Genomic DNA, 27137 nt, shown 5'->3' on the forward strand with positions numbered 1-27137 from the left:
TCTTGCACTAATTACGTATCTAAATACGTAAATACGTATCTAAATAATGGTAAAAAACTGATCACATTAATGACATTGCTCAATGCACAAATTGTGGTTACATGTAAATTGTACGTAAAACATTTCACCGTGGCAGAGTTTGCCGTGAGCTTTACATGGGAAAGAGATGACCGTATACTATACGGTCTCCAATTTTATTAGATTCAATAAGAACATTAATTCAATTTTCATAGCTGATTTTGGCAAAATTCAAAATTCAAAAATGAAAACCTAACCTTACCTAACCTCACCTAACCTAACAAATAATCCAATATATCGGCTATTTTCAAAATTTATTTGCTGCTGGCTTCCTGTAAAGTATAAACCGGCAACAACCGTGTTTTATTTAGACATGAATTTTATGTCAATACTATACAACCCAAAGACGTTGAACGGTCTTTAATACATGGCCATAATACATTTCCTATACAACATTTCATGGTGAAGTGTAATATGGCGAACTGCATACGAACAAGTTTCCGGACACGACAAATTGTATGTATATACATACCATACAATATTATTATTATCATCTGGATAAAGACCTTCATGACGCATTTGCTTTTCCCTCCACCACCCGTCACGTCTCCACATTCCTTATGCAGTAGTATACCGTGGCGTAACGAACGTTAGGCGCCCTTAAATATTGTGCCGAGAGTGTTTCACGAAAAATTCCAAAGACCTTGGTTGGTGTGCACTAGAATGTGCGTGATTATCGATTTTATGAGAAAAAAAGTTCTCGCTGCTGTAAAATTCCCTGAACTTTTTGGATGGTTAGAAATTTTCCTTCGAAGATACTAAGCCGTAATGGCCAACCGGCCCAACTGAGGGACATAATGACTTGAGATGCTCTTAACTTTGAACCGACATGTGGGGATACTTTCAGAGGATGTGATCGGCATCACGCAATTCGCCACATAAGCAAATCAGATATTCTATTAGGTCAAGCTGATAGAGCTTGAAGGCAAAACCACAGTGTCTTGTTAAGAACTGATGTCCAACCTGAGAACCAATGGTATTCAGTTAATCTGGTTATCTCCACGCGCCACTTTATATTTGGAGAAAACAAATGCATTCACGGTGCAGTGGTTTTCAAAGTAGTGGTCTTAAAAATATCAATTAGTTGAATGGGTGGCCTCTCTTCTCCATGCAGGTTCTCAAATGTTGAAATCAATGTCACTGTCACCATAATACGTAAATTTCGAAAACTTTAGAAAAAATATTCATTAAATTATTTGGTTAATTTGGCAAATACAATGATGTCAAAATTTAAATGTGGATTACTCTTAACCACAGCTTATACAGCATGTTAACAATGACGTCCCTAGACAAAATGCCGTCCCTAGGCAGCGTCAAAATAAGCCCCCATTTTTTTATACTTTACTAACAAAATATATACTACTAAATCCAATTTAAATGCCACCTCTGCTTCAATAGACAATATTGCGAGTCTACGGTTTCAGATACATTTAAAAATACACCTGACGACTTCCAAAATTCGCGAGTGGCTTGCGAAAATATTTGGATACATTTTAAATTAGGTAAATATGTATCTGCACGTATTATTGCTGGTCATCAAGGACGTGACATCCAAGGACAACGGAAGTATACTATACATCGGCAACCCGACAAGAAACACAGTACTGTTAAACCTTGTATGTAAATTAATATATTTTGTTTCCAACCAGTGAGCTGAATTTTTAATGGAAAAATATTTCCGTTGTTACTTACTTATAAGTTTAGGTAACTATTTATGCATATACCTAATGATTCTCCTCGTATACCTAAAGATTTGCCGCCGCTCAATCTGCCTACCCCCACGGGACGTCACTGCATGTTAATAATATCATTACATGAAAATACATTATAATATATCTGGTAATTTTTCCTTGGCGGAATTTAAAACAGTTCAGATAGAGTAGTAATTAGATATAATTCATATAAGTCATTGATGGATCGATAGCTTATTCTATAGGAGAACTCACACGGACATTGAATAATTTTATGAATTCGAATCCTACTGGGTCTAACTTTTTTCTATGATTTTGTAGTAGCTATATTGTATGATTTTGAGGTTTTTCAGAATTATGGTACCTATTTTATTTATTTAACATGCGTAAATTTTGTTCACATTGAAAATTTAATTTAAAAATAATTAACTTTATAGTGGTTACAACAGACCTAAAATCATTAGAGCTAAAATAATTAAACTGAATTTATTTTGTTCACGCCTGTGTTTAATTAATTAATTATTAAAGCAATATAAACCTGTTGACGTATTGATATTTAATCAAAATGAAAAACATTATCGTAGTATATTCTTGGGTTTTCACCGTGTCTCCTTCTTCCTTCTTTACTCGACGTTTCGGAATCTTAAATAATATACCTATATCATGAATACAAAAAAAAATTTATTATACTAATAATGTAATATTGTATAATATTTGTGTTATGTTATATATTTTTCCAGCTATTTCACAATATTCTGAGTTTATGTATAATGTATGTAAGTAAAGTTATCAGCGGGACACAATACTACCTAGAATGGTAGAATTCTTATTTTCACCGCGTGTAAGGCCTTTCGCTCATGGAGAAACTAAAATCCGACGAATTTGTTGGTGGTGGAACTTATTAACTGACCAATGAATGTTGCTTCGCACACGGCACTATTGAAACCCACTTGAAATAATATTAATCTCATAACCTCAAACTATCAAACACAATGTCTTTCCAACGCCATTCAAAGTTTTTCCATAATATCTTTACGGGAATATTCTGGCAGTCTGTAATTATATACGCAGGGTTATTTCTCAACTTCCGCCACAAAATTTAAATTAAAAATACATTCGCCCATCTTTAACATTTGATGTCTTGACTTGTTATTGCTTGTTCAGTTCAGTGCTACCAATTTTGGTAAGAAAATATGTTTTTTCATCAAATCGACTGATTTTGGCACCACTGTTTTATGGGGGACTGGAAACTGAGAGACTGGGAGACTAGCATGTCGCCTCTCTTCAGTTTAGTCGCGAACGTTTTCAAACTGATAGATTTCAGTCTTAACGTGAGCGAGCCGCCAGTGAAATAGATTAGCTAGATACTGGCTGGAATCTTAGTTTCAGTGTAGTCTTTCTTGAGTATTCTCGTGAGCGGTAAGCCTAAGTCGCAAAAAATACGTGAGCAAATATAAATATATTAATTACTTATATAAATCAATTAAGCATACCTACTTAAAATAATATAGATTAATACCGATATTTCCAATTATATTTTACTTATAATATGTTTTGAAATAAATAGTATAATGGCTAATAAAATTCACTGTTCTAATTTAAAAATACAATTCGGTTAAATACGAAACTATCTTTAAAGCCAACCATTAACGTTTGCGACATAAAACGTCGTTTACCACTAATTGAATCATGAACTTATCAGTATTTGTGAATAGACGCCACAATACATAGTACTTATTGTTTTAGATAAATTGTATGTACTTGTAATTGTATGTATGATAAACTGTAAATTGTATGGAAATCTTTCACTAGATGTCATCGGTACCTATTCTGCCATGCTAAGTAAAAATGCAGTGTTTTTGGTTTCAGTGAAATGAGAACCCAAGTTTTAAACTACATTTTATATTATATTATGTAAAAATATTGGATTGTAAAAATATAGGTACACTGTCTGTATTACAACGTTTTTCTTAGCTTGTATTCTTATTTATTTTGTCCGGTACAAATCTTGCAATCGATTTTTAACTAATTTCCCAACTAGTTAGACATTTGAAACTTTTATAATATATCAGAACACGATGCCAGTGCATTTTTTTAAATACTTTTAGCCATCTTTAAGTAGAATTCAATTCATTTTCAGTTAATTCTCTTTTGTATGAAAAGTTATTTCGACACCATTATTGGTTGCTAGGGGTCTGGGGTCCTAGCAACTAAATTATTAATATGTAATCAATGTGAATGTCAAAATGATAATTCAGTATTATTTCTGTCAAGTACAAATTTTTTTGATCTTTTAAGCTAGTCAAGTCAAGTTTATATGATTCAACAGAAAATTTAAAAACGTTGTATATAAAAAGTCTTGTAATTATTATTTTATCAGGGCAGTATTAATGTAATCTCCCTTTTAAGTGTGTATTACTGTTGCCTCTGTTCCAGAGTCAAACCTCAGCGCAATGGGCCACAATCTACGCAGCCCGGACGAAATGCACTCTCAAGACTTTGGTAAATTCAACCATAGTCCGAAAAGTTCGCGATGGAGATTTCTCACTTATTAATCCAGCAGTGAAAGACTATGCCTATTGCGTCTACAAGAATCTCGGCCTGGCAACGCCTGATGGGGAAGTCGACAAGGAGGCCGGACTGAAGCTCATCTCCAAGTATACTGACCGTGAAAAATTCTCAACTGCTGTTGATGGCTGCAAAAACCAACCCGGGACAAGTCGTGAAGAGAAATTATGGAATACTCTTGTCTGTTATAACGAACGTTATCCTGATGATATTTTTGTATTGTAAATTAATATTTTAGGCTCTTCGTGCATTACGATGGCTAGACGTTACCAAAAATCATAATAATAGTTAACTTAGTATTCGCAAGTGTTGACAGTGTCTACAAGAATGATCGTGGCAAATCTCTATCCAAGGGTAGTCAACCCGGTCCCTACCGCCCACTAATGGGCGTTCCAGCTTGCATGGTGGGTGTTAGGTGTTTTAAAAACATTTTCATTATGTTTTCATAAAATTCCCCATGACGATTTAAATTTCAGAAAATATACTATTCGTATCGCCCTTGCATAAGTTTAGTCCATGTTACGTAAGTGAAACTAAATGACGCACTAGTACGTATATCCAGTATTTAGTTTCGCAGCATCAGCCTAAGGGATCTTATTAATAATTTAATTAATAAATGTAATTTCGCTTCCACGTATGCAAAGTATAAATAAAAAGATAGATTTAACTGCAGTAAGTTGTAAGTAATTATTATTATATCTATGCATTAACTTGCTGTTACTCTGATTTACAATTTTTATAAAATTTAGTAAAGTTACTTCCCTACTTTATAAATCACCATTACTGTGGAACCGGTTGGCGGTTAGGAAATTTTACTACTTAAAGTGATACAAAAGTGGGTGAAAGGTATAAATAGGTTGACTACCCCTGCTCTACATGAGCACAAAGGAATTCAAAATTTAGCCTTTTGCGAGCATCTCTTAGGCGAAGATGGCAGGCCGTGATAATTTCATGGCCAAAGAGCGGGAGTGGGAGACAGAAACGCACGGTGTATGCTGTTGAGGCTGGTTTATTTTATCGTAGATACAGGGTATTGTCATTAGCGGTGGGTTGGTAATGGCGATTTTTCGAGCTGCAGACGTGGTGTCGCGGGCTGGGCTGCTGATGCTTGGTATCCGAGGCGAGAGTCAGTACTTGCGGCTTGGTGATGCGGTCTTTTTTGCGGGAGATGCTGGCTGGGCTGGAGTTGCTTGTAGCTTCGCGTCCGAGGCGAGAGTTTTTTTGGCGGTCGATGCTGTTCGTTCGGCGTCAGGGGCAAGAGAGAGAGAGCTTTTCGCGCCCATCCAACTGTCAGATTGCCGGCATCATCGCGCTCTCTGTTTTACCGATGGATTGAGTGGCGGCGCGAGCGACCGTTTTCGGCAGACCGCGTCTGTGTTTTGGCGGGAGCGTGGACGAATTCGAATTTTGAGGCGGCGGGCTCCGCTCGGCCGGGGGTTGCGAGAGCCGCGAAAAGTGGACGTAGGCTGTGGTGTTATGGGAAAGTTGATGGTTCGGTCAATCCTTTGACGTGATCTCCTGTGGTATCAACCTGTAATATTTGTCACTGTCGCATTTTGTTGATGTGTACTTGGCATAATGTTCGATGTTGGGACGGTTTGGAAACGAGCCGGTAAACGTGCAGATATGGATACAGACTATAATAGATAGATATCTACAGACCTACAAACTTATATAAAGAATGGACGGGGGAGCCACTGTCGAAAACTACCCAATCAAAACTCGCAACTGTACAGAATCTGACATTCAACGGCGTCCATATGGTAGTTCGTAGTTCCATTTTTTTCCATCCATCCGTTCTTTAGATGATAAGTTTGTAGGACTGTACGCGCAAGTACCTTGACGCGTGAACGTGTGTATCCGCGCACTAGGGCGCAGACACACGACACTTCGGTTGGCGTGCGTCAACGCAGATATTACTTGTTTCCAAATGCATCCAATTAGCACCTCCAATTTTTGCAGTTCCGTGTATCTGCGCCCTTAGATGACCAGATCTAGTTATTGAACATCAAACCTGCGGCTTCCTTCAATTTATGGTAACGTCTAGCCGTCGCAATGTGTGATTGACCATCTTTTAGTCCTTCTTGCTAATTTTAGTAAACAACTTGTGAATAATAAATTACATGGTATCCGTTACGTCCAAAAAGCCTAGTCCAGATCGGCATAATAAATGTTTATAAATGCTTATGCTCTTTTTTATTTATTTCGCCGCTATTGGAAAACGTGTGGAGATGTATTGACAAACAAAACAAATGTTACCGTATTAGCGCGAAACATAATATAACTATTTCATTAACACATAACTTCGCGGTAAGTATATGGTTTTCAACACATTTAATATTTTGATAGCAATGTTTGCAAGTGTGAACGTGCGTTGAGTTTCAAACAAATGATTGTGTAACGGTGTAACTAGCGGTATAATTAATTGTTTGCGGGCAAATGTGTATTAATATGGTTTAGGCTAAATGAAAACAAAAAAGTATTTTTTTGTGAATCTTACACTATTTTTTATCAAATTAAAATATGCCTTATCTGTCTGGTGACAGTATTAACTTAATTCTTATAATTTTTATACCCATATTATTACTCAATAAAGAACTGAAATATTTAATAAATTGTAGTTATTATTGCTTAGACCAGGGGCCGACAACCTTGTCGCCACGAAAGGCGCATTACATAATATTATTTTGAACATAGCCGGGGGCGCATAACATATACAAACTTTTCTTTAATGCTGATAACTATTCAAAATCTCAATAGAACTTAAAATATTGGTTTAATCCCGAATATCACAGAAATGTGCATTATTAATAACATGGAGTTCTATAAATTTAACACCATATTAATCAATCAATAAATAATAATGAGAAGATACATACATATCGACATAAATCAATATAAAATATATAAAACTAATATTTCAAGCTTTAAAATAAAAAATACAAATACTAAAAAGGTTAAACAACAAACCAAGATTCAAATTTTCAACATTATTATAAATTTTAATTGATAATGTATTTTAAAATGGGTGTTCTTATATTTAAATATACATACATAATTTATATTTATATACGAATATATTATGCTATGCAAAAAAAATCAATGCGACACTTGGCACTGTAAATCTTCAGCTAAATTATTAGTCAGGTACATCCAAGTGAGGGTCTGTAAGTCTTGATCGATATTTTGATTTTGTATTTCATGTTGGAAAACAGAGACTCGCAAAAATATGTAATATCAAAATATCAAGATATTTTTAATGCACATTGTCCTTAATTAGAATAACTATTCTATTCGAGTAAATTCCAAAACATTTTATCATTATAATGTGCTTTTAAAAATATAGTGTCATTTTATATATTCATTATTTCCAATTATAGGTCTTCAGTATTACTAATTTCAAAATATGTTGAAATCACACTGGGTATATAATTTTTAGTAATATTAAATGGATTTATAAAAAATCTCACTACTGGTTCTAATAACACAAATTCCTCAAATCTAGAAGAAAACTCTTCTATGAGAGTATCCATTATCTTTATATATAATGTAAAAATAGTTTTTTCTTCTCCCAAATTCTCAATAATATGTTTAAGATTTGGAAAATGTGATAATGATTTTTTTTTATTAGAATATCTTGAGGGCGCATCAATTATTCTCTGAGGGCGCACCGGCGCCCGCGGGCGCCGCGTTGCCCATCCCTGGCTTAGACTGTTATAGAGATCGGCAACGTGGTGCTCATGATATATATTAATTTGTTGCGTCCACACTAGGCAAAGAAATTTTATCACAAAATAACTTAATTGAGTGGTTGACTCGCAAAATCCATTCTGGATTTTTTTCAAAAATAAAACCGTCTTTTTTTAAATTACATGACAGTTCCTTGTGAATTTGGGTATTTTTCATCACTTATCGCTATTTTATCAGTGAATTTTGTATGGAGTGGAAACCGTTTTCACGACCTTTCCTTAAGTAGGAAAAGTCTCCAGAGCGGTTATTGTGACTTGGCGACTTAATTATGAAAAAATTGTCTTTTTAAGATTCCCTTATAGATGCCAAGATTAATTTATTGTTTCATGCAGGCCATTTAATAGGGGAGTTAGGAGGGGCAATTTGCCACAGGCCTCTTTTTCCAATACTGTTAACAAATAATAAAATCTTTTTTTTGACAAATATCGATTAACACATAGTGTTACAAGGAACTGTTGTTAATTGCTTTAGTTTTTTTTTTCTTTTATTTTGTTAACTGTCAATTCATGGTGGAACTGCATTGTATTGTTTTTATTTAATAAAACGCAATTTTTTTTATAGCACTTATTCCACTTTATTTAATATATTAGGACCGGTTTCGTCCGCCTCAGTGGGACATTTTTAACTGAAAAGTTGAAATTGTCCCACTGAGGCGGACGAAACCGGTCCTAATATATTAAATAAAGTGGAATAAGTACTATAAAAAAAATTGCGTTTTATTAAATAAAAACAACAATGCTTTAGTTTGTATCATATCTGCGAGTGTAGAAGAAAGATAGAGTGTAGAATGGTATCAGATTCTTGTAGCAATGTAGGCGACTCATTTAGGTATCGGTATCGTTTCACTGTGAAATAACGAAAAGGAAAGCATATATTAACATATGCATCCTCTCGCTATATTATGACTATATATGAGTAAGAATGCTTGCTGTACCTATGAATCTTTTTATTATATATCGTAGATCATAGAGCGTTTCTAGAATTGGTTTTAACCTTACCTTACAAAAAAACTTTGTTTCAAACTCATATAGTTCAATATATCCAGGCCGGGCCCCACTTTTTGAATTATTTTTATAATAGTGATTGTAATATTTTTTAAATCTCGTAAGTAATTAATGACTTTTATGTCCCACTAAAGTATACCGATGATTTATAAAAATATCTTAAATACATATCGATTGGATTAAAAGTAAACAAAACCAAGTAAACGACAGTAGAATTAATTAGTTAAGAAACCTGTTCGAGGACGCGCCAAGATATGCATTGGTTTTTAGAGCTGGTAACGATGATTTTGCTGAGAATTTCTTGCAGATGTGAGTATTGAAACAGTAGAATTCATTCATCAATTCTTTTGTGGAAAACCCGTAGGCATTTATCTCTCTACGCTGAAAGTAACTTTTCGCAAGTGTGAGTAAAAGTTTAAAAATAAGGTTAAAAGATTATCTTCTCTTCGACTTGTTTATTGCTCATTATTTGATCGGTTGCCAGAATGCCATTGGTCGAAGTTTTATTTCGAAAAGGTCAAGACTTTTCTAATATATTTATCGCACCGTATCCTTTTTCAGAAAGTGCTGTATCCATATTATCATGGTCACTCTAAATATAAATTAACCACTTTTTTATCATTATTTCAATATTATGTAGTCAATTTGGAATATTTTGTACGCATATGTTAGGTACTTTCGATGCGTCAAAGCCTTATTTATAATACAGGGGTTCTTAACCTGGCCAGTAATACATGCGCCCGCGAAGTTATTTTCGTGGACCCAAGGTATCAGCAATAATTGAAGCCTCCCCCTCAATAATGATCTATGTTATATTAGGGTATTTTGAGATGATCAAATAAAACTATTTTGTAGAGAAGAAATTATTTATAATTAAAAAGCCTCTTCTGAATTCCTTAGTCACTTATTTTTAAGTATTCCTTTTTCAATCTTCCAAGTGAATTTTTCTCTGTGAAGTCTTTTTACATCCGCAGGTTTAACAAAAACTGTCGTATCATCCTCCATTTTGAAAGATGCATAGATCATAATTGTAGGGAGGTCAACAAAACGGAACAAAATCAAGTGACTTAATTTTGCTAAATAAAAAAAATATGGCAAAACAGAGGCAATGTGATGTAGATCATTGTTGCATATTTAGTTCAAAACTGCCAAAATGTAACATAGGCCAACTTTGCGGCATTCGAGAAATTTGCAGCGTCGTATGGGGAGCGGGATAGTCTCGACTCTTCTGTAGACTCATCCATTTCAATTCGTGACACTCAATATGCGGGTACACAAAGCGCTTAACGTCAGCGGATAGCAGAGCCAGTCTAAAAACAAAAAAAAACAAAAAAATTCTTTCTTAGCACTACGGTGCATGATTGTAGCATCAGTCCCGTGCGACTCCGTTTCGGGACGAAATGAGCACTTAAAATCACTTCTTTCAGACACGTTTAAAGCGTCATAGAAAGCGGCCGTGTATATCCACGGCTGTGCATATATGTCGTGTGGTGGTGGGAACTTTATCGTAGATCATTATTGAGGGGGGGGGCTTCAATTATTACTGAATTAATTTGCCATTGCAACAGAGATGAAACATTCACGTATTGTATGTATTATCATTGTATTATTCATAATATCAAGTAGTAGTATTATGTGCCAAAATATTATCCTTTAAACATACATGTCGTTCTGAAAATAACGTTAACAATATTCGAGCAAATCCTTTATTACACATTGGTAATGCTTAAAACCCTCGTAGAAATAGACAATTTCTCACAAGCTCACCTTATTTTACATACAAATATATAAGAGAGTTACGATACGCAGGCCGATTTTTTGATCTTTTAGGAGAGATTTAAAAAAATGTAGGTTGATTGAAGACAGTGGTAGCGTAGATAGATATTATTGTCTTGAGATACAGAGTTACAATAATTGTATGCGTAATAAAGATGTACAGAGTAATCGTGGTAAACTATGAATCCTCAGACTGAACTGCTATGAGAATGAGAGCGAACGACGGAGTGACAGTGGTGACTGGAGTGACCACAAGCAAGTGAGGAGTGACTGTTTCCATCATCGTCCTTTGCTATATATACAACTGAATATTCAATACATTATAATAGTCATTTTTTTATAAGGGTTGCAATTTAATAAATTACAATAGTCATTGTTGATCTAGGTTATGATTGAGAAATCTGCTGACAACTGCCCATCGCAACTTGATAACAAAACATAAACACCGAAGTGTGTTACTCTTGTAATGTTGACATGGTATGATTGCTACAAATTTCATATATCAAAAGATGAAACATTTGAACCATTAGATAACCTTAATAACTTCGGGGGAAAAATAAACAAGTAAATCAGAAATAATAGCTCTATAAAACCTTTCAAACCTGAAATACAATTTTGAATTATAATTTGGAGAAAATTCTCTTGTACATTTTCCGAGGATGAAATAAGTGGGTAGTGAAATAGTTTTGACATAAAATTATTTAAAACTGATTATTTAATAAATTAATCTAACACATACAATGACACAATCGATACTCATAATAAAAATCTTGTCTTTTTAAAAATTCGGCGCTGTCGACCGCAATAAGGTTTAACAACCCCTGTTTTAAAATATGCTTAAATACCGGACAGCTAGTACTTTATTATACTTTCATTAATCAACTATTACAATCGTAAAATTGTATTTATTTCGCTTCGAATAATTGATATCTCATCCACAATATTTTCGGGTTTGTCCCAGGTCATCGCCGCAGTCAATGTAGGTACAATTTTCTAGAGTTTGACAAAAAAAAACTATTTTCAACTACTGACATCTGTTTTTCAAACACTAAAATAATACAATTTCTGAGTAAATGATTTGGATATTGAATCATGGGTAGGTTTTTATTTTTTTTATTCTCCAAGACTGAGAGGACAAAAATATGCTTGATTTATTCTTTACCCTTTTTCAAAAAAAAAAAAATATATATCGCTCGAGTGGCACTAATAAATAGTTTAAATTTTTAAGATCAATCAACTTTTTAATATTAAAACTACTACATACAAAAAATATTATTATCATTCATTATTTTATTGTATGACAAAAAATCCACGCAATATATCTAAGGAAAAAAAATAATCAAGGAAAATAATACTGATAATATTATTTCAATATAAATACACTCGTTATAGTAACGAAATTTATCAGTATAATATTATATTGTGGTGAAGCCTTTACTGAGCCGTTTTTAAAGAGGCACCTAGCGGAAAAATACGAAGCTTGCAATTTGAATTTTTTTTTGATAATTTACAATTTCAACTATATTAATTAATAAATGTATCTGAAAACATTAAAAAGAAAAAAAAAATTATTTTAAGTCAAAGATAAACTTACAATTGTAAAACATGTAATAAAATGTGAATTTGTTGAATCGGACCGCACCCTGTTATTACAAATATTTTATGGTCATATTTATTATAAAATTTAGTTTTTTAAGTTTTCTAAGCATCGCCTAAGAGATTTTTGACTAATTCATAGTTTTAATATTTTTTATATCTATTTTAAAAAACATCGATTTAAAAAATATAAATAAATGTGTATAACTTGAAATCCTTTTTATTACTATAGAAGATCCCCAGATCAAGGTCTACTGTAGATGCGTTTACCAATTCATGGGCATCCTCAAGAGCGACGGATCGATTGACACAAGCGCGGCTTTGATGGTTTTGCCTGAAAAGACAGATCTTGGAAAGTTTGCAGAAGCTATTTATACATGCCATAAGACAAGGATACTAGGCGATGAGTCAATCTGGGAGTTTCTTATTTGTTTTAATAGAGAATATCCAGGAGAATCAACGTTTTTGTAGAAAAAAAATGAGTCACAAAAACAAAATAAATGTAGGTATGCACAATATGCAGTCACGGTAATGTATTAAACATATTGTTTAATACATTACTTTATTTGTTATAATTAAATTAACCCATAGGACAAATAATTAATATACAAATAAGAGAGGATGGTTTGTAGTAAATTTTACAAAAGCTTATTAAAGCTTCTACAGCTCTATATGTTTATTTTCAATATTTATTTTTAAATTATGATGTTATATTATTATATATAAAAATATTACAAAAAAAAACAAGGTCAAACGTTGTCAGATTGACGCCAATTTTCCAGATTCACTTGGTCAACAGTGTCGCAAAAATGGCGCCGATCATCTCCAATAAATATAATTTATTTAATTTATGGTCTTAGCTAACTAAGTAAATGCTTTAACTCATTTAAGTCATTTTTTATAAGAAAAATTATGTCTGATAAATATGAACAAAAAGTATCTACACCTATTTGCGTTTTTATTATTAATTAATCCTTCCTATAAGAGATTTTAGATACCTATACATTTTTTATTGTTTATGTTTTAATACTATAATGTCTCTAAAACAAAGCTTTTTTATTAATACGTCGATAATAATATTTTCTCTCGTTAATATTTTTTTCTCGTGAGCTTCCCATAGCATATCCATATAATATGATAATTTTTATAAATAAATACAGCTAAATATGGCACACAGTAGAAATACCAATATAAAGACTTTGCAACAACTAAAATGACATAAAACGTATATATATATATATTTAGGGGACTAATACTAATAATTGAAATAATAACCATTTATATATTTATTTTATTTGATTTTTTCTGCAATTTAATTAACAACTTAAACCATTTTCCCGATGCTATTTACACAACCCCATGAAATCTTTTTTTAGGGTAGGCATTTAGTTTTCAAGTAGGTGATCCGGCATTTTCTGAAAAATCTTAAGCTTTTCACTAGTAACAAAAAAAAAATCTGGTGTTATATTTAAAATGTTAAAAAGGACAAAAATCTAAAACGGATAGAGGACGTTATTTTTAAGTTGAAAAGAAGGGCATTTCTTTCGTTTCCTAGGACAACGTTTTGCAACGATATTATGTAAGTAGGTAATTTAGTGAATAGTGACGTACTAACATACTGTGAGTTAATCAGTTTTCCAAAACCGTGATCCGCAAAACTTTTGTAACGGTACCTGTTTACCGATCGAACTTTTGTACACACAAATATTTGACATAAGGCACATATTTATAATAAATCTAGAAAAAATGCCAAGGGGCAGTGCCACATGTCAACATTCTTGTCGATGCGCTCCATAATACATTTTTTTAAATCATGCCCTAAGAAAATAGAGTAAAAATATTCATAGTTAAAAAACGCATCGATTTAAATACCAGTATTATATGCTGGTAGGTATCTATTTCGATAAAGGCTCTTTTTATTTATAAAAATAATTACAAGATAAAAAGAACTTTTTATATACTTACAACGTTTTTAAATCTTCTGTTGAATCATATAAACTTGACTTGACTAGCTTAAACGATCAAAAAAATTTGTACTTGATAGAAATAATACTGAAATGTCATTTTGACATTCATATTGATTTCCATAGTAACGCACGTATATATTAATAATTTAGTTGCTAGGACCCCAGAATAATAGTGGATTGGATTGCGGATTTCTTCCGAAATAACTTTTCATACAAAACAGAATTAACTGAAAATGAATTCAATTCCACTTAAAGATTGCAAAAGTATTTAAAAAATGCATTGGTATCGTGTTCTGATATATTCTAAAAGTTTCAAATGTCTAGCTAGTCGGGAAGTTAGTTAAAAATCGATTGCAAGATTTGTACTGGATAAACAACCACCGGACAAATAAGAATACGACCTAATAAAAACGTTTTAATCACGAATCTTTAATACAATAAAGTGAATCGGTATATGTAGCGTGTGAGCGAAATGCAAATACGTGCATGAGAATGATGCAATTTTGGTGTTCTATGCTATCGCGTAACAAAGGCATCTTTCGCATATATTATAATTTTACGTTTTTGTCGGTAGGTAGGTACTTACTACATATTAATATATATTATTTTATATATGATTGTCGATTCCTAAAAAGTCTAAATTAAACAATTAGGTCTTGCTTCTGACTATAAAGGTAAAATTTTCATTTAGCTACCTACAAAAACTATAAAAATGAGTTAATTTGACATCAAACGTGGAATACGCCGATAATACCTGTCTCTATAGTGGTACTAGCATATTGTAAGTTTGAGAAACACGAAGAATTCAAAAAAATCAGAAGGCATTATTTTAGTGGCAACATGTCATGAATTTTAAATTGTTTAATAGCAAATGCACCTCAAGAATACGTTTACCATTCTTGTCAAGTGGGGATGTAGCTCAGTGGTAGAGCGTTCGCTTTGCATGTGAAAGGCCCCGGGTTCGATCCCCGGCATCTCCAAATTTTTGCCTCGATTTTACAATAAATATTTTGAATGAAACTTACACTAAAATTTCAATACAATTTTTGAAAATTGCCCTCGTAGTCCAGTACAGGTGCTGGCCGTGGCTCCGGGTTTGATTCTCTTTGAGATCACAATATTATATTTATCAAAGTCTGTTTATTTGTGATTGTTTCTCTTCTTTTATTAATTAATTAATAATAAATATTAATTATTCAATTTCAATTTATTTTTTAACATATTGTGGACATTACAAAGTTTAAGACGTTCCACAACATGACATGAAACATTATCATAAAGAAGAAAAGTAATAAAAGCGATAAAAATGAAAATATAAAAAGAAAACATAATATAAACATACAAAAGCAGTGAAAATACAATTATACATATATAGAAGTTCACCGAGTTTGCTAAGGAGGCCCTATTTTAAGAATTTATAAAATAGCGTCCACCTAAACGTACACTCACGCTAGTGCAATATGTCAACACCTGAAGAAATTTGGTTGAACATAGTTATCGCCCTCCCAATTTGCATTGCCAGTGACAGGTTGGTTCTACACCTTGGGAGCTGCCCAGAATGGCAGAGTTCTCATATTTACCTATACCTCGTATAAGTCGAAAAAAATACGTAGCTAAATAAAGATCTCTTCTAAATTGCAGACTGCAGTAAATGTAAGCATTGTCATGTTGTAGTGTTAAAAAAATGAAAGAAAGAAAATAAGTAGATTGGTGGTCGTAATCAAAGATCTTAGTATGTATAAGAATTTAGTTTTTTCGTATAATATTCTTTGACTATTTTGCAATCGATCAAAAACGACATTTCTTAAGTTTTTATTGAGAAAGGATGATATTATATATAAGTTTTGTCAGCCACTCTCTGTCTACTGCTAGATGTAAGCTTGGCCTCTTTTTAGATATTTCTTTTAACAAACACTATAAAATGAGATTTTCCTTACAATCACGTGATTTTTGAGATATGTGTCGTCCCCATATTCGCTTCAAGATATTATTATGTTAGGTCCAATACTTTTGTTTGATCCCTCACCTATTCATCCATTTATAATACTGTGAGTGCATCATGGATCTCCCATCATAGTATATATACGTTATGATAGTTTGTTTAAGTACCTAATAACCATGCTACTTTGTAAGTTAGTTGATAAGAAAGGCTTGTAATATCATTTACGAAATCTTGTTGACGGCACGTACGAAGGGCAATCAACCCGCTTGAGTTATTTTCCCGACGACAATTTCATAACAACACATCATGTTTTCTTGATAATTTAACCATTTGTAATAATTTGGAATGCAGCCGCAGCAACTTTGTATTTGGAAATGTATTGTAACTAGGAAATGCTGAAGGTGTTATATTTGCGTGAACCCTGCTTAGTTCATGCAATAAATAGTGACATGCATCTTCAGGTCGTGTACCCCAAGCCATCGATAGATTTCCTTTGCTTGAAATCGTATAAAAGCTCGGGGCACGAGAGATCTGATATCCCCTCACCCAGATCCCAAACCTGGTCTCGGTCGGTCGCGAAGCCGCTGAAACCGGGTCCTCTCAACCACATTTCATGCTCCACTCCAGATAGGCACTACATATGAAGGGGATAGGCGCTAAAAACCGTCTAGGTGGCCCAAACATATAAAGCACATACCCTAAGTAAGTAAGTAAGATCTGATATCACACGTCATAAAATCATTCTCACATACAGTCGAATCTCTGATCGACGAATAGTAATTTTTTTCATAACGTATCGTCGTAATGTAAATTGTCAAACGCATTTTTAAACTATCAATGTACTGTCTGTAATGTTTTATCTTTATTGTTGAGGGCAATAAATCGGGTATTTACTTAATCACGCATCCACCTTCTATTCATTGAAGTCAACCTACCTATCAGATCCAACACCCCCCATCACCTCCTCACAATAAGGTTCATTCTCTGAATCCAAAGGCATACACATCTTACTAGATATAAGATTTGATTTAACAAGCTAACCATGAAAATATATATTTATTTTAAATCTGAAATACAAAGTAGTATTAAATGTAGGTATGTAAGTAATTGAATTTAAGATTCTATCCTGTTTTTCTTTTGTTCTGTGTATACGGTATCTTAGAAAAATGTTACTCATCAAAAGTTTCCATTATTTTTTATGTTACATTATTACGTAAGTAATCAGTTTTTGTTAATAAACTCAAGAAAAATTTCTAAAAAAAATTTGTAGAAAATATTTTTATAATGCTTTGTTTCTTTATCTATGCCATTGCAACTCTTAATAATTAATGGTAGAATTTCATTTAACATCATGATTAATAAAAATTACAATCAAATTAAAATATATGTATGAGGTATAGCCTTTTAATAATTAATATTATGTTCACTTAAATAAAATTGTACCTTAATCTAGTATCATCATTATGACTATAAATATAAATTAGTGGCCATAGCTCTCGATTTCACCTGCGTGAGATACGTACAGACATATAGTATGAAGAAGTAGACCGATTCGATTTGTTTTTTTAATCACACTCTTTACACACTTTCACTTTTACTTATCGGCGCCCGGTGTTTGGAGTACCGATAGAACCGACAGGTAGGTAAAACCAATGATATTATAGTACATAAAAAAATGTGCTATCGATCTACTTTCCGAGATATTGAAATACAAATATTTTACTACTTTGATCTTTACATGGACAATGCCTCGTAAACCCTTCTACACCTCGTCATGCCAACTCATGTCAGTTTTGTTTAATTTTTTTCGCGTTTTAACTAATTTAGTTTTTCGTAAAAAATTACATAAGTATGTATTATTTAATTAAAATTAAAATACTAAATAAATTACTACTAAATTTTAGTATTTCCTGAAGTTTAGTCTACCAAAATCTTTACATAGCTGTAAATACAGATGAAATTGACGGAAAATGAACTTTACATGTATTGTAATAATGGTTAATTTTAAAATAGCGTTAATTTGTATACGTAAATTTTATTGTTCTTTTAAAAGAGAAATCGTCGGCTTAATTCTAACATATCGTAAGTCAGTTTAACCTAAGCGTTCAGGAGGCAGTTAAAACTAAATATTTCAACGTACAGAATCAAATGCATATACTTTTTTTGTTGTAGGATAATCTTTCACTATTCTGAATTATACTTTAAACAAAATATTTAATATTTTTTAAATTATAATGTATCTACAGGACTTATCAAGTTAAACGCAGCCAACCCACTGACATTATAGCTTGCAAACTTATGACATAAGTACGTGATGTTCGACTGGCTGTCGAGACACTTACCATAGATAATATACGACACTACTGAGATACGTTATGTTAGTTTACAATGACTTTACATGATTCTATCTCCCTTCCACTTGCATATTTGGATATTAAACGAATGAAATAGATGCGTTATCATACTTGTAAATCGAAATCACCGAAACATGAAATCTGAAGAAAAATGACTTACGATATGTCAGAATTAAGCCGACGAAATGTCATAATTAAATACATTATATTTACCTATATTGCAATAAGGGTGATCATGGCCCCCACATCCTAAAGCGGGCCCCCAGGCTAGGATCTATGGCGGCTCCCCTACCTATCGCTAAGGTTAATGGCAGTGTAATTTTTTTCAGCAGTGTTCCTCAAATGGTTTCTACGGAACCCTAGGGTTAAGGGTATTCCGTGTATTTTTACTGATTTTTAAATAAATCCAGTTGATTTATTGAGTTGTCAGCACTCAGCATAATATTATGAAGCACTGATCGAGACCTCAATTTGTGGTAGGTACCCAAGTAACATGGAACCCTTCGCCATATATTCGCCAGAAAACACACAAAATAATTATATAACAAAATTATACACGTGAATTATCATTTAATTATATCAATCAAACAAAATATCACATCAAATTATATCGCACAGACACATATTTTTAAATGTTATTCAGGAAAATAACGCCGCAGGCGACTTTTTTTACTATTAGAGCAAATTTGTGGTGTGTTTTTCTCATTTAACTGGTCGGTTTGCCACGCTGGGCCCGCAGGCTAGAGCCCTGACAGCCCTCCCTTGTGGGGGCCATGAAGGTGATACTTCCAAATTTTATTCAGATGTATAGCAGTGGCAAAAACTCCATACTAGATCGATTATTTAAGCCTACCTTCTTAAGAAAAATAATTTTTAATTGTATATTAACGTATTTAAATAATAACTTGATTATTTATATTCTTCAAAAATAATTTAATTTGCCAACAACATCTATCAAATATGTAAAAAATATTTATAAATATAATTATACAGATCCATCTGTCAAAGGTTAAAAAATATATGCGACAGCGCTATCTCTCTTCAACCATTATATTTGTGTGCGATAAATGTCAGTTATTTTCGTATGGAATTTACCTCACAGACATCAGCCTCGTATCCGTAATGTATGCAATATGGTAGGCTCAAAAGGCGAAGCTCATAATAATATTATTATATATGACTGCAGCTTTGTCCAGAATAATTAATAATAAGATAATTTCTATGGCATTCAGTCACATATAAAATATAGAGCGTTTTTAAAAATGAAATAATTATTTTATGTACTTAATGATTTTTTAAGTGTATAAATGTTTAGGAAAATTCATAATTTAAACTCTAACTAAGTTAATAATTTATGTCCTCAGTCAGCCATTGAAATTTTATCGATTTTGTGTATCGTTGTCATTAGTGAGTACTTATTCATCAGTAGTAATAATAAGGTATTATCTTCTTATTTTCCGTAAGTAAACCTGACAATACTTTACACCAATGATGGCCGCGCGGCCTAAGCGTCGCCCTACAACGCCGTGGGTCCCAGATTCGAATCCTGGGTCTGGCAAGTGCACATATTGTTTTTCAATTTGTGTATGAGTCAGAGTATGGACCGAATAGGTTGAGCAAGTGGCTGACATTCATTTTTCGTAAAAACAAAATCTGTTATTAATACAAACCTCCACTCTGCGGAGGCCCATATGATCCTATTAGGTCGGACATGGTCTAAAAAAAAATACCTGACAAGTGTGCTCTTTCTATTTGATCTCCACAGCCTACTTCTTTCCAAAGTCACCCTTCGCCACTGATATTATAGGTATAACTTATTCTGAAAACAGTACCCATTATTCTTATAGATATAATATCAATGTTCTTTTGCATCTCAATCGGTATAAAGTACACATAATCGATAATAAATCGTATTCCTAATAATATCTTCCTGCGCGGTTTCCTAATAAAGGCAATTATAATTTCCTTGAGTGATACCTACAGACACCGATGTACATACACTGTTACGAGTAATTGCAACAAACGCGGATAGATGGTTACATAAGAAAATCTGAAGAAAATGTCAGAGCAATTTTATATTATTATTTTTTGGAAACAAAAGAGAAATGCTTGAATTTTCTCTAGGGATTTTAATGAGTTTGGGTTACCAACAAAAATGTATTTTTTATATTCTGATATAGCGAAGTCTCCTTTAAATCCATACTTTATCATAAGCTTTGGCAACATACTAACTAAGTAGGTACGTAAGTTTGCACAAAGCTTTATGCAATAAATCTCATATATTAAAAACATTAAGAACGAGCATCATTTTAGTTAAATGTATCATTAGGAGGGTACCATGATTTTTTTGTTTAAATATTATTTCATAATATAAAATTAAACGGTGAATATTTTCACAATACTTCAAAGAAGACATAAGTAATTCATAAAAATATTTCCTACAACCTAGTTATATAGGTACCTACATATTATTTTTGCCTTTTACAAAGTATGTATTTTTTCATAATATGCTATTTTAAAAAATCCCATTTTCGTTGCTAAACGGAGCGTAATATAGACCTGCAAAAATGAAGGTACCTATCCGTAACTCCCTTTTCTATGATATCTCCCCAATGATATTAAAAGTTGAATTCATCGACACCCTAAGTTACTAATTATGTAAGTACCATAAAAACTTTCGATCGGTGTGATTTCAACTATTGCAATATACGAGTACCTACTCAATTTTATATTATTGATCAATCCCAATTATCCACCCTATCTAGCTGTGTTACTACACACATAAAAACCCTTGTACATGAACTAAGCGTCATTTATATTACTTATTTACAATTGCACATTTATACTATTGTAATTGATTCTGATATCATTCAACTCAGACCATTCAACTTCTTCAAACTTAATTCAGCTATGCACACCGAGTTGTTTCACTGCGGATTGAACTCTCCTGAGTTCTTTCCCTTTTATTTATACAGCATATAATTGTAAATTATTGAGAATTATCGAATAAACATCTCTGAAGATTAACATCCATCGAGTCTTATTACTGACATAGGTACACCTTCCACTGAACCACGTGAAGGATCGGAGCCCATTGGTAAGGATTTTCGTTGCCGAAAACATAACACATTTATAGATTATAGTTAGTTATATACAAAAATATGCATCGAAAATCATTTTCTTAAAGTCTATAATGCACCCTTAATCCCTAATCCGATGGGCGACTACTTCTCGCGCTTATAATGTCTTGTATCCCGGGTTCGAATCCTGGGCCTGATAAAAATCACATATTGTTTTTAAACGACAAAGTATGAACCTAACAAGTGACTAACATCCATTTCTCATAAAACAAAAATCAGTTAAAAACCTCTTCGTGATGCGGCCCAGGTCCACATATGATTGCAGAGCCAATAATAATAATAATAATAATAATCCTAAAAAAATAGGCATATATTTTGTTGTATAAATGTAATTATTTGTATCGTAAATAGTTCTAAAACATGAATTGAGTTATAAAGCTATAAAATTTGAAGAGGGATTTTTTGTCATAAATCTGTTTCGTGGATAGTATTTTTCCTTCATACTATTCAACAAACGCGGCCTTGCTTATTATAACATCAGTACATTGTATACCTACATAGTAAGTAGATAATGATATGAATTACGAGTACCTCGACATAATATATTCCAAAACAAAGTATGTAGGTACATTAAATTTATAAGACGAAAAAACAAATATAGGTATATTTATTTTTTAATTTCCATAAGTTTTCATTAAAAAGTACATAGGTAAATACTAAATAAAGTTGCAAACAATGTGATGAATTTATAGCGAAAGTGTTTATTTTTATCCTCCGCACGAGTTATTATTCCGCAAGCAATACATAGAGGGTCATAAATTTATTTTGAAAACTTATAATTTGTTTCGCCTTAGAAACGTGCAATCGCCGAGGAGGTAACAAACGATAAATTTAAAGGTAGAAATTGAATTGCACAATTGTAAATCATTAACCTGTCAACAGATGGCCTAGAATCCTAGATTTTCACAATAATCTTAAAGTTTATTATACCTACTCGTAGCTATAATATATTTAGATCACTATCAGCCTTAGATAGTCTCTATCACGTGAATTATCTTCAAGAACTTTCATCTTACGTAATGTACGACAGCTGTACAGAATACAATACATCAGGCCTTGGTATTTCTGTAAGGCCCGCGAGCTTTAATCGTATTTCTGAAAGAAGTTTACGCCTTTTTAAAAATAGAATTTGAATATAAATGAATTGCGCCATCGAGCAAAAAGCTTAATGCAATAAACACAAAAGATAAATCAATGTTTATTTGCCTTTTGGTGAGTGTACACAGTGCTTGAAGATGCCGAAAGGCGAAACCCGGGTCGCAAAAGACGACTCAAATGGAATAGTACAAAATTTAAATCCATTATAACATAATTTATTATTATTCTCAATATTAACGGTGTTTTAAATTAATAATATCCCACATGCACATCATTAGAAATTTAAACGTGTTTAGTGGTAACAACTTTATCTTTAAAATATCCCATTCGGTTCATTTATTTTGTAAAATAATTTATAATAATACTAGCTGAAGTACCCGGCTTCGCACAGGGTCGCTTCGTGGTTATATTTATCTTAGATATTTAAAAAATATTAAGAGGTAATTTTTTTTTAATATTAAAATATCTGTGTTATACAATATGGCAATATGAAAATAATTCTAATAGGAGTATAGGTCAAACAAAAAACCACTAAATTAAAATCGAATCCAAAGTATGCAAACCAAGGCCTGAACAAAAACGATGCATGAGTGCGAGTGAGAAAGTATTCGGCACCCTTATAATCTCTGCGACACGCGCTAGAGTAAGATAAAAGGTCTACATATGTTTTCGTTAGTTTATAAAAGTATCGCCAACAAATCGTGGAGAATCGCTTCACGTAGCATCGTAGCTCGTGTTGCTAAATTGCTATTTTTTGTGTTAGACATAAAGTCAATGGTAAATATTTTTTGTTAATTAAGTAGGAAAGATGGTTCTGTGTGTTGTATTAAAATATGGTAGCCATACTGATAAGCAAGAATATGGTATTACGTTTCATAGGTAAGTTGATACATGTTCATGATAATTTATTTGTATATTATTATATATACTAGCTGACCCGGCAAACGTTGTTCTGCCATATAAATTATTTCTAGTGAATATTTTGGTTGTTAAATAAAAAATAACGAATGTATCGTAAGTGTGTGGGGATGGGATATATGACAGAAAGAGGAATAGAGCGCTGTAGACGATGACCGCCGATGAAAACGAAAAAACATCAACCATTCATTTTCTCAATTCAAAATGAGTAATGATGTTCATAATGAATGAATTACCTGTGACAGGATCTCGTTGTTTAATGTTTATGCAATATCCGTCTTGTCCCTTCCAGAAAATTAGCGGATATTGGAGAGCGTCGTATGAACGGTGTGTGTCAGCGATAAACTCCAGATTATTGTTTCTTCTTCGAATCACGATTTCTCGCGTCGATGTGCGGTCGCCAACCATGATTCCAGCAATGTCGTCAACAACAGGCGCATTGAATTGAAGCACGTGCTCTCCAGCTGGTGTTTTTATCAGGATTGATGACAATAGCGTGATTGTCACTTTGCAATTCGTGCATGTGTGCTTTGAAGAATTTCAATAATTCATTGTGCTCATTCAACAGGGCGTCCAGTTCGCCGACGATGCGCCTGGCATTAGGCGAATTGAGGCTATTGTAGCCGCAACATGCATCTACATGATTGATGTCCTCACCGCCCATAAAGTAGATTTGTAAAAATGTATGTGGTTCGTTTGGCATTGGCAGCAATGAGCCTACTTTGTGGTATACTTGGCCTTTGATTTTGAACGTAGAATGGAATTGTTGACCATTTGCCGCAGTATTGTGAACTATTTCTGTTGCTCCGAACGAAGTCTTTTGGAAGCATGAATTGAATGAGCGAATGGACTTCAGGAACAGGTTTGAATCTGGAACCGTGCCGATGACCAAGCCGTTCAATGGTTCTGGTGGTATCTCAATTTCTGGTAGTAACACTTTTCCTGATGCGCAAAACATCCCGGCTGACTCATGTTTGAATTTGAGCGCATGACAATGGGGACATTCTTTGTCCATAGCACCAATCAGTACTTTCGGATGAGCGGAATATTCAATATCTGGCTCGTACTCGAATGCGAGACGAAGGAACGAAGCGGATGTAAATGTTCTATGTACTTGTTGGCGTTGTCGGTCATTTGCTCTGCGTGTGTTAACTACGAACCGGCGCGCTTGGCTCCGTTCTAATTGTCGTTGTTGATTTCGTTCAGCTCGTGCCTCTTGTGATTGGGATGCACGCAATTGTGACATGCTTACACGCACGTTTTTGTTATCTTGTTGGATTTGTTCGTCTGTTCTTTCTGCTCTACTATTTCGCATGTTTGTTGCTTTATTCGTTCAACGGCCCAAATGGCTCCCCTTGCGTCTTGATGGCATTGTGCACTGTAATACACGCACATAAAAATAGATAAATTAAAATAAATCGTACAAAATTTTGCACGCACTGCGTTGTGATATGCCGAATGAAATGTCAAAATGACGCGACGCTTCTCTTGAATTCTTCTCGGACGTAGCGCTATCTGTCATTCAACAACATAAATAATTTCGTTCTGTTTGAAATACGAACGACGGTTAAATTTGTTTATACAAAAATAATAAAATCGCGATTAAAAAATGGGAGGGTGAGGGTAGGAGGGTGAAAATTTGGGGTTATAGGTATTTTTTGATGCAAAATAATAAAAAAAATACAAAAAGAAATTTTCAAAAAAAATAAAAGAAAAAATTTTCTGGATAGAGATACCCTAATCACCTAGCGGTATGAAATATACTTGTTGACCTATTCTCATACTTAAAAAATATATATAAAAAAATTCATAAAAATCGATCGAGCCATTTCGGAGGAGTTCGACCACAAACATCGTGACACGAGATTTTTATATATATAGAGATTATCAGTGACCTAGTATTTCTTTAAAATAACTTAAATTATGGATATCTTTACCTAATGGTTGCATTTTGACCGCTTAAAAATACTATATAACGTAAAAAAATAGAAAATTATATTTTAATTCTGAGCGTCTAGTGCGAGCACTTTGGGCGAGCACTACCGAAATGGTCTATGGTCTCGAACATTTGTAGACAAATGCGTTCGCTCGCTCACAAACCAAACGCATGGCATGCAGCTTCATTTAGCAATGCAACGGGTGGTGTCTAGATGTATCTATAGTCTATGATGCAAACGTTATTAATATGTAGTAAAAAAAAATCAAAATTGCATGGAACAAACAAACATTAAACGTTGTATTTTATATAATACTAATTAAGAAACCTTCGCAGGTGTACGCACAACAACTCACAAAAGTTTCATCGCAATCGGTAGAATGTTATAGGAACGCATACGAATAGAAGAAGTAAATGATTTTCTAATCCAGAAATCTTCGTGGGCATGCGCACGACAACTCACCAAAATTTCATTGCGAATAGAAGAAGAAAGAGATGGTTATTCTAATTCAGAAACCTTTGCAGGTTTTGGCACAATTATTGACGAAAGTTTTATTGCAATCGGATGAATGGAAGAATATAAAATCAAAGAAGAAGATGGTTGTATTAATTCAGAAACCTTTGCGGGTGTTACCACAACAACTGACGAAGGTTTCATCGCAATCGGATGATTAGTGTAGGAACCATACGAATAAAAGAAGATATAATGAAGAAGAAGAAGAAGATGGTTGTACTAATTCAGAAACCTTTGCAGGTGTTGACACAACCACTAACGAAAGTTTCATCGCAATCGAAAGAATGGTATAGGGAACATACAAATAAAAGAAGATAGAATGATGAAGAAGGAGAAGAAGAAGGAGATGATTGTTCTTATTCAGAAACCTTTGCGGGTGTTACCACAACAACTGACGAAGGTTTCATCGCAATCGGATGAATGGTATAGGAACCATACGAATAATGTATAAAGTATAAAGAATAATGTATAAAGTATAGGAACCATAAGATATAATGAAGAAGAAGAAGAAGATGGTTGTACTTATTCAGAAACCTTTGCGGATGTTACCACAACAACTGACGAAGGTTTCATCGCAATCGGATGAATGGTATAGGAACCATAAGATATAATGAAGAAGAAGAAGAAGATGGTTGTACTAATTCAGAAACCTTTGCAAGTGTTGGCACAACCACTAACGAAAGTTTCATCGCAATCGCATGAATGGTATAGGGACCATACAAATAAAAGAAGATATAATGATGAAGAAGAAGAAGATAGTTGTACTTATTGAGAAACCTTTGCGGGCATTACCACAACAACTGAC

General features: G+C 33.2%; 1 protein-coding gene and 1 non-coding gene across 2 annotated transcripts in view; one reads left to right on the forward strand and one right to left on the reverse strand.

The window, feature by feature from the left end:
• Nucleotides 1–27137, reverse strand: part of Pgi (glucose-6-phosphate isomerase) — a 565311-nt gene that overhangs the window by 455383 nt on the left and 82791 nt on the right. The gene's annotated exons all lie outside the window — the stretch shown is intronic.
• TRNAA-UGC (transfer RNA alanine (anticodon UGC)) lies at nt 15339–15410 on the forward strand. Its single transcript has one exon. It is a non-coding gene; the product is annotated as a tRNA-Ala (tRNA).

Source organism: Rhyacophila brunnea, unplaced genomic scaffold, assembly GCF_057557595.1.
Source record: "Rhyacophila brunnea isolate RB1 unplaced genomic scaffold, BYU_Rbru_1.0 scaffold_12, whole genome shotgun sequence".
NCBI classification, from domain to species: Eukaryota; Metazoa; Arthropoda; class Insecta; order Trichoptera; family Rhyacophilidae; genus Rhyacophila; species Rhyacophila brunnea.